Below are 9,780 nucleotides of genomic sequence, written 5' to 3'. Positions count from 1 at the left end.
CGGCACACCGCGGGTCACGGGTGTTTATCCATGTGTTTCTCCTAAGCCGTTTGTGGGGTTGTGTGGTTGACAGGCGCGTCGGGGAGACAAGCAAGACATCCTGTTTCTTTAGTTTTCTTTTCTCTTTTTTTTTTTCCCCTTTTTTTCTCTCTGAAATTTAGGATATATCTTAATATTCTTCCGGCTGCCCAGGCCAATCTCTGAACAGACACCAGAAACTCTCATTTCCCTTCCTCTTTGTGCTTTTACGCCCGCCGAAGATGCAGATGACTGATTCGGGGGCAATTGCTCAACAAGCGAGAATGACTTGGCTTGCTTTTATTTTATTTTCGTTATTTGTAACGATAAGCGGAGCCAAGCCAGTATCCGGCTGGGCAATCCTCTCCCGCCTCGAGCCCCGGAGAGGTTTGCATCCACAGCTCGCTGTGTGCTGAGCCCCATTTCAAACATGGACCAGCCCAAAAGTGCAGCTCCGTATCTCCCCGTCGCAGTTTTGTCCTCTTTTGATGTCTTTGCTCTGTGCGAGGGATGTAGCGTGACCGCTGCTTGGTGCAGAGACAGAAAGAAAACTGGACGAACACTCATAAGCACGCCGCTTTTCCTGGTGTGACCCCAAACTTCCTCCAGTCTGCTCACTGAATACTGTGCTGTTTGCTGGCATAAAATGAGGGTATAGAATTACTTTTTTTTTTTCCTTTTCTTTTTCCCTCTTTTTTTCTTTTTTTCTTTTTTTCTTTTTTTTTTCTTTTTTTTTCTTTTTCCTTTTTCCTTTTTCCTTTTTCCTTTTTCCTTTTTTCTTCTTTCTTCTTTTTTCTTTCTTCTTTTTTCTTTTTTTTTCTTCTTTTTTCTTTTTTCTTTTTTCTTTTTTCTTTTTTCTTTTTTCTTTTTTCTTTTTTCTTTTTTCTTTTTTCTTTTTTCTTTTTTTTTCTTTTTTTCTCCTCTTTTCTCTTCTTTTCTTCTCCCTCTTTTCTCCTCTCCCTTTCTCCTCTCCCTTTCTCCTCTCCCTTTCTCCTCTCCCTTTCTCCTCTCCCTTTCTCCTCTCTTCTTCTCTTTTCCTCTTCTTTTTTTTTCCTCTTTTTTTTTTTCCTTTTTTTTTTTTTTCTGGAATGGGTATGCTTTTACCTTTCCCCACTGTTCAATTCCCGAGCACACCAAGCTAGCTCATGCCAGAGCTTGCCCGTGGCAGTAGGAGCCCAAGGAATAAGGGATTTGTGCTTCAGGCCAGCTCTGTCTCTGACCGCTCCGGGGGAGCCGGTGGCCATGGGGACAGCGGTGGCTCCTAGGTGACTGTGGAGCACGTGTTAGTCCTGGCGATACGCTGAATCGCTCAAGAAAATCATCTTAAAATAGGCTTCATATGTGATGCAGAAGAACCCAAGCAAAACACAGAACCCAGCCAAACCCAAATTTATGCTTGTGGTTACTGAAGCTTGTGAGATCAATTTTTTGTTTACTTAAAACTGATTTCAAAGAGTTTTTTTCTCTTTTAATTCTCGTTCTTGATCCTTGGGGTTGGGGGATGGTCGCGGCGGTGACGGTGGCTCAGCACCGCTCCAGCCGGGGCCGAGCATCCTGCCGTCACCCCCCAGGCAGCCGATGGTGCAGAGACGGGCAGGGCAGCAGGAGCGGGCAGAGGGGTGGGCAGAGGGGCAGGCGCTGCCCCGGCAGTGTGCCTTGGCACCCGGCTAGCTGTGGTCACTGCCCACAGCAGCAGGCACCCGGGAGGTGGAACGATGGCAAGCAAAACCATGGGGTCCTTCTGGAAAAGGAACGGTGCTTTGGAGTCACTGACCTCCCATGAGGTCGTCAGCAAAGGAGCTTCTCCTGTGGAACAACCAGTGCTTAGTTTGGATGCAGGACTAAGTTTTGGGAGTAAAATAAAGGTCACTGCAGGACCTCTGCACTGTGGAAGGGTTTCAGTGCCGGTGTTTTGTCCTCATGCCTGTGACAGGGAGAGGAACACATCTCCAGTGTACCACGTTGGAGTGTCTGCCCCATGGTTATGCTGAATCTCTGAGGTGGGTCATGGATGGGCTTTTCTCCAAAGTCCTGGACTGACATCCCAATGTCCCCCAAAGGCACTGCAGGACACGGGCAAAACCAGCTGGTGGGTAGAATAATGCCTCTTTCTGGACTAAGTTCTGTGTGTAAATGCTCTGTCCCAAAAGGTGCAGAATTCAGGTCCTGGTGAGGCTGAGGAGCACGGTTACATCTGCAGAACAGGGCCCGCGGTCACTGCTCCGCTGGCACACCCCAGCAATCACCTTATTTGCATGAAAATGTGGAAAAGTAGATCTGAGGAGAGGTGTTTTGGTTTTTTTCATTTCTAACTTGAAAAGACTGAAGATAGCAAGTGTTAAAAGCACCAGTTCAGTTAAAAAAAAAAAAAAAAAAAAAAAGACAGGAAAAAAAAAGCCAGAAAACAAACAAAAAAAAATAATCCCAAACTCCACAAAGCCTCCGCAGAGCTGGCAGAAGCCGGAGCACAATAATAGCAGCGATGGCTGATTTAATCCTCTGTGTCATCCCACATATGCTGGGTTTACCCCAGCGGGATGGGAAAGCCTAGAAAGTCGCACACGGACATATTTCAGGACAAACCATATAGAAAATAAACACGGGGGATAAATAAAGTGCAGGCAGGAAGCGATGGCTTCCCAGGGCAGAAACCAGAGGCGATGCTGGTCTCAGCCCCCCCGGCTCCCCGCCGCCGGCAGCACCGCTCGGCACCCGTCCGGGGCAGGGAAGTGCCCACCCATTTTATTTTTTCAGGAACGGCTGGCAGCGAGCTGTGTGGCCCCCGTTTCGGCTGAGAACTGCCTGCAGCCCTCGGCGTTTCAACTGGCCTGGTCCCCGCGGCGCTGGAGCCAGCAGCGCTGTCCCTGGCCAGAACCCGTCGTCCCTTTTAGCAGCGCTGTGGTGAGCGCACGCCGGTGCCAAGCCCAGATGGAGTCGTTCCCCGTGCAGATTCCTTCCTCTGGGTCCCGCGCTCTCTTCTTTTCTTCTTCCTTTTGACACTTACTTATTTGCAGATTTGTCAGAGTTAAAGGGTTGCGTCCCGGTGGCAGTTTGTGTTGGCCCCGTAGATAGACGCCGGCTTTGCCTGGGGCTGCCGGACGCGCGGAAATGGCACCAGCGAGACAGCAAGAGTTTCTAAACAGCCTTAATTAAATCTGAGCAACGCTCTTGTGCGGGCTGCTGGGTCCCTCCTGTCCCTGAAAAGCACTGTCAGAAAGCTCGGCTTTCTTCTTGTCAGGCTGGCCTCGCTCGAGCAGGGCTGCGCGGGGTACCTGCGCCCCCGGGGGGCACGGGGAGCGTGCGGGGGGACGGTGCTGGGCGGCAGGACCTGCGCGGCGGCAGAGCCCCGTGTGCCGGGCGTTCAGCCCGGGCTGTGCGATCAGCGCCGGCAGCTTCAGGGGGAAAAAAATAAATTGAATTTGTTCTTGTGAATGGAAACGGTTTTGGGTGAAAATCCTGGAGAGGAGAGGGGCGGACGGTGCTGCGGCTGTCGCATCGTTTGTCCGTGCAGAACCTCGCCGCTACTGACGAAGCTATTGTGTGCTGGCTAATTGCTTTTGGATGATATTCAGGCACCAAAGTGGGGCAGAAGCAATTCTCCGGGCTGGCTTTTAACTCTTTTGTGGGGCTGTATTTTCTGGGTCGGGTGCAGGGGGAGGTGGGCAGGGAGAGGTGGGCAGTGGGGCTGGAGCTGCGGGAGCCTGCGGTGGGCAGCACCGGGGCCCTCGGGACACGGGCAGTGGGGAAGTGAGCCGTGAGGTGCAACTAGAAAAAGTATTTGACTGATCTAAAAAAAAGTGAGGGTTAAGACCTGTGGTTCAGTGTGGAAGAAGAAAAGAGGGGTTTGGAATAATGGGATGGAGCAGCCCCCGGCCGGGGGAGCCGGCTGGTCCACGAAGCCGTGGCGCACACGCTGGCACTGATAGCACGTCCACAAAATAAACAAATTAACGTGTGTAACGAGCATAAAGAGGAAAAAAGGTATGTTATAGAAACACAGCCCCAGAGCCTGTAGGCCTAATGGCCCGGGCAGGCTGGAGGAGCGGATGTGTTTAAGAGCTGTGGGGACTTTTCTCTGCTCTTTGGTGGAGACAGCGTTAATCGGTCGGGCTTAGCAGCGTGCGGCGGATGTCAGGGAGGAACAGAAGGGCTGTTAAGCACGAGGAAATTGCTTGCTGTCTAGATGGGCTTAACACAATATAAACTACACAGTATGCGCAGAAAGTCAAAGCCTGAAATGGTGAAGGAGCTGGAGTGACCCGGCACAGCGATGCGGACGTGAGTGGAGGGTGGTGGTGCTCCTGCGCGGCGTCGGTTGGAGCTGGTGCTGAAGCACAGCCTCCGCGCACCGGCCTTTGCCTTCTGACGGAAAGTACTGCATCCAGTTCTGGGCTCCCCAGTTCAAGAAGGACAGGGATCTGCTGGAGGGGGTCCAGCAAAGGGCTACAAAGATGATGAGGGGATTAGAACATCTCTCATACGAGGAAAGGCTGAGGGACTTGGGTCTCTTTAGTCTCACGAAAAGAAGATGGAGGGGGGATCTTATTAATGCTGACAGATCCTTAAAGGGAGGGTGCAAGGGGGATGGGAACAGTCTTTTTTCAGTGGTGCCCAGTGACAGGACAAGAGGGAACGGGCACAAACGTGACCATAAGAAGTTCCATCTCAACCTGAGGAGGGACCTCTCTGCTGTGAGGGCGGCAGAGCAGTGGCACAGGCTGCCCAGAGAGGTGGGGGAGTCTCCCCCTCTGGAGCCATCCCAAACCCGCCTGGACACCGGCCTGTGCCACTGCTGGAGGAGCCCCTGCTCGGGGGGGAGGGTTGGACTGGATGATCTCCAGAGGTCCTTTCCAACCCCGACCATTCTGTGATTCTGTGGAAAGGCACCTGCAACGCTTCAGAGCCTGTGAGATCCTTGGGTTGCTTTTGGTTTCCTCCTAGTTTGTCACCATCTTTTTTTTTTCTTTCCATAACAAGATTTCAGAATGGAAGGAAGCCCTCTTGAAAGGAGCCCGGGAGCAGAGGCGAGCCATGCCGGAGCGAGCAGGCTTCCTGCCGGCTTCCTTTGCGGTCCGGCTCTGCCCATCGCGCTGCTCTGCTCAGCCGGGCGATGCACCCCTCCCTCCTTCCATCTTTACCTGGGCCACGCTGAGCACCGTAGTGGCTGACATCTCCCCGTATACGGGGAACGTTTCCCATTCCTGAACTGGGAGGCGGGCTTGCAGCATCTTTGCTCCCCAGTTGGCAGCCCCCGGCCTTGCTCAGCTGGGGGTGGTGACCCATCCCCATCAATGCGTTTCTAGCTGTGCCATTGATTTGTTCGTTCTCTGTGAAAAATCACCCTTCAAAACCTCCAGTTCCTAAATTCTCCTCTTGTCCCGCTGGATTACGCCCAGTGTATGGAAGAACCTGGATGGGGAAACGAGGGTTGCCTGGATGTTTTTTCCCGTCTTCCGAGTGTTGATACAGGCAGACATGATAAGGGCATGGTCTGTCTTCCTTATGGATGCCTGTCTCAAGCTCTTGCTTAGAAAGGTTGTGTGGTTTTTGGTTTTTTTCTGTGTTGGGGAAGTTGTGGAAAACCTGCCCAGAGTCTGAGGGAAATTGGTAAAAGTGTATCTTAATTATAATTCATTACTGCAGTGTCTTGTTTTGGAATTGCACCTTCGGCTAGGGTGCCTCTCGCCAAAGATGCTGTGATCGTGCCCCACAGCCTTCCTGCCGGTTTTCATTTAGTTTAGAAAAGTAATTAAAAGAGGGTAAAAAAAGAAGCAGCAGAGTTACTGAGTCTCTTTACAAGAATAAAGGGTTTAGGCCAAACCTACTGCTATGAAAATAAACAGAATTTCATTTTTTTGTTGCAAGTTCTTCCCGTATATTGAATTTCCGTGCTTGGTGACAAGGATGGATCTGCCTGAGTGAGCAGCGATTGGATTCAGATGGCTTTGAGCTGCGATTGGTTTTGTGTTGGAAAGCTGGAACTGTCCTTGGAGAGGAGGGCTTGGACCTCAGCTTGAGGCCTTATTCTCTAAAGAGCAAAAACTTTGCAGCCTGATTTAGCTAAGTTCTTTGCTTTTTCATGGCTGTGCCTAGAAATTTTTGTCCTCCTTTTTAAATCCTGTCCTTAAGGTGTGTTTTTAGCACAACAGGCTGGCAACGGCACTTGTCATTGGAAAGGCTTGACCCGTGTTCGCCAGCATTTGTGATTAGATCCGGACACGGGCTCTTGGCCAACAGGTGCATTTTTCTCCGGATAACTCCTTAATATCTCCCAAAAAACACTTCCCGGGGCTGCTCTGCCTGTGCAGCGCGGGGACAGCCGGGCTAGCGGGAGGGTGCCTGCGGCAGCGCCGCGGTGCTCCGAGGGCAGCCGGTCCCCAGGAGGGGAACACAGCCCCTGCGCTTGGGCTGCTCCCTCCCGCGTCTCCCTCTCTTACTCCCCTGCATTTCCCAGTCACAGGCGGCAGCTCGCGTGGGCACAGGCACGGCAAAGCCCATGGTGAACGCCGCGTGCGGAGCACGAGCCGTAAACTGAGACTAATTTGGCACCGAGTTCAGTCATAAAGGATAAATGTGCTTTATGGTCACATTCAGGATGTAGCTGTAATGGCTAAACAGAACCATACCCCAAGTGATGGAAGCCGTCAGCTACGGCCCTGGGGAGTTGAGATTTCGTGACTATTGCAAGTAACTGTTCAGAAAAAGGGAAAAGGACTGAATGACCGGAGAGAAGGGGGGGAGGTGGGCGTGCTGGTGAGGGACATTCACGGTGAGTCGAACTCAGCAGCAAGGAGCCCTGGTGTTTATCAGTAACGGTGTAATTTCCTCTGTGCTGCAGGTGACTGCGCAGGTGCACGGCCGAAGAGAGGAAGACACGAGCTCCGTGGCTGCTCTGGGTCTGGCAGAGTCCGTGGTGCCGGGCCACGACGCAGGATCAGGCCACGCTGGTTCCTTGAGGCTGGAGCCTGGATGCTCAGAAAACGCCAAAGCCCCGAGCAACGGGTGCGTGGGGCAGGTAGGACACAGGGGCTCGTCCCTTCTGCTGGGGAACTGGTTTCTCACTGGTGTCACCTCCAGAGGTATTTAGCTCCTTTTTGTGGTGGGGAAACTGAGGCACACAGTGGTTCCTGAGACTGGGTGCGGTTCTGGTTATACCAGTAGGTCTCTGTAGGATTCCCCCTCTTTGCTGGGGTCTCACAAGCCAAAATCTGTTAATAACTGATCAATCTTGGAGGTGCCCTGGGAAGAAGGGCTTGGAGAGAGCAAGTGATGGGCAGGACTCGGAGAAGGTTTCTACCCTTGGGTGCTCCCCCTGCTCATCCGCACGTGAGTTTGCCACCAAAGTGGGTCGTTGCATGGACCTCCTGTGCTGGGAGAGGGGAGCGCAGCACCGTGCTGGGGCTGGGAGCACGGCCCGGGGCACTCCGCACCGCTGCCTGCTGCTCCTCGGATGCTGGCATTGCGGCTCCTCCTGCGAGTCGGCTCCTCGGCCTCAGGGGTCCGGGACAGGGGAAGCGAGGATGGAGCCGGCTGCCAGCAGCCTCAGTGGACCCAAGATGTTTTTCTAATAACATCCAGATGGATCCACAGAAGTTGTTAGCATCTCGGAAGACAGAAAAAAAAAAAAAAAAAAAAAAAAAAAAAAAAAAGAACATCAGCTGCAGGATAGATGCGGTTTGGATGGTTTAGGAAGGGCAGTGCAGAGGAGAAGCCCATTGCTGGCTCCCCAGATGCCACGGGTGCATCCGAAACAGCAAATGGCAGCGGTGTGAGCTCTGCTTCCCCGGGAGCCCTGCGCAGGCATGGCAGTGCTGTAACAGAGCCTTTCCTTCCACAGTTAGAATCAAAGAATCAGAATTGTTGAGGTTGGAAGGGAGCTTAAAGATCATCAAGTCCAACCATTAACCATTAATTAGGGCCCTGTTTGCTACTTTGAGTCTAGAAACCCCTTTTAATTGAGGCACGTTGCAGAGGTCCTTTCTTTTGGTACATGTGGGTGCGGGTGCCCACCCCCCCTGCTTCCCAGCTCCTGTCCTGCAAGGAGGATATTCATTTGGGACTGGGGGGGGTGGGGGAGGTATTCTGCAGGGAAATGGTGGATTTGGTGTGGTTGGGAGTGAGTTGAGCTTGTTCTGAGCGTAGCCGCTGCCCGGGACCCCCAGCTGCAGGGCTGCACGGGGCAGAGATGAGCCCTGGCATGGGGGTGGGAGGTGTTTTGGGGGTCACCACGTGCACCAGGGCTCCCCTGTGCGTTTGGTGGTGACAGCAGATGGTCCCAGAGGAAGAACCTCAGGGGTGTGGGGAGTGTGTGTGTGTGAAGATGCTCTGTGCCTCGGGTGATAAATGCGTGGCGGCCCAGCTCCGGAAACAGGGCAGGGGAGGATGTGAGTGACAGAGGATTCATATCCCGGAAACTCCGCGGTGTAACAGCTCGGGAATTCGGCGTGATAAATGCATTTGCCTGGACCGTTGCAGACAATCTGCTTAATGTGGGAAGCAGAGTTTCCTGCAGCACCGAGTTAGTGGGGAAGGGAAAACCCTGAGAGTCAGGAACGTCCGGGGAGAATTAAGCAGGTAAACCCATTACCAGTGACCACCTCTTTGTGTGGGGATTAGGCTGAGGTTTAGGCTGCAGCTTCCTGATGCTCAGTGTCTCGGGAGGAGCAAAGGCTGTGAGCAGGGGCCTCTCCTCCCCCCCCCCGAGGGGCTCGACCTGAGAGCTGGGATTAGCAATTGCCACAAGCCACCCATACTAGCCAGAACAAATTGCCGCGCGTGCTTAGAAACAGCCCGATCTGCACAAACCCTAGTGATGCTTCGAGGCAGAGGTTTGCCAGACCTTCCCCGTTCTTCCTAATGTGACCTTCACCATGGAAATCGCTCCTGTTTAAATAGCTGATTTACGCTGTCCCAGTGCCCTGCCCAGGGGTTTACCCCAACTCCCTCCTTAGCTCAGAGTGCTGCAGACCCTGGCTCTGAAACCAGTCACACGTGGGAATAGACGTGTTGTCCCAAGAGCTTATTTCAGTTGGCACATCATGAATGGGTTTGGCACAGCCCAGTCTGTGCTCAAGGAAGGCCAAGGATGGTGGGGAGGGAGGTCTGGGGTCCCGCGGTGCCTGCCGGAGGCTCGGAGGGGCTGATGCTCCATGGCATGGTGGTGGGCACGGTGGTGTCCTGCAGCCCTGGCCCTGACCGCCCACCGCTGCGCCGTCCCGCTGTGCCCACAGGCTCTCCCGCCCCGAGACGTGTGTGTCCTCCGGCAGCCTTTCCAAAATGCCAACCACAGGAAAGCAGCGGAAACCCAAGCTTGCCTTTTGCTTGGATTCCCATCAGTTCCCAGAGCTTAATAATAGATTATTTCAGGCTTCCTTGCTTCAGTTGTTTTGGCTTTTTGGGCCGAGTGCTGTCTCATGGGCAAAGCAGCCCTCTGGCTTAGAGGAAGAGGAAGGAGAAGCCACTTTGTGGGATGAGGGTTTTGCCTGTGATCAAACCCTCCCCCGAGGCTTGCCAGGAGCATAACCCTGCTCTACCCTTCCCGCTCCCCACGGGGGGTCTCTTGCCAGCTCTGGTCCCATGGGGGGGCTGCAGCTGGGGGTCCCCGCGGTGGGAGCAGCACCCCGGGCTGGCCTCCCCCCAGGGGATGCGGGGCAGAGAGGCAGCGGGACACGCCGCTTCCCGGGCCCCTTTGAGCTCCCTCTGGCTCCATTTGTCAGCCAGATGCCGATCCAGATGTTGGCGCTCCGCTGTCTGCCCGCTGGC

The sequence above is a fragment of the Charadrius vociferus genome, unplaced genomic scaffold (assembly GCF_000708025.1).
Source record: "Charadrius vociferus isolate BGI_N301 unplaced genomic scaffold, ASM70802v2 scaffold370, whole genome shotgun sequence".
In the NCBI taxonomy this organism is placed as follows: domain Eukaryota; kingdom Metazoa; phylum Chordata; class Aves; order Charadriiformes; family Charadriidae; genus Charadrius; species Charadrius vociferus.
Note: the sequence above shows the minus strand (reverse complement) of the source record.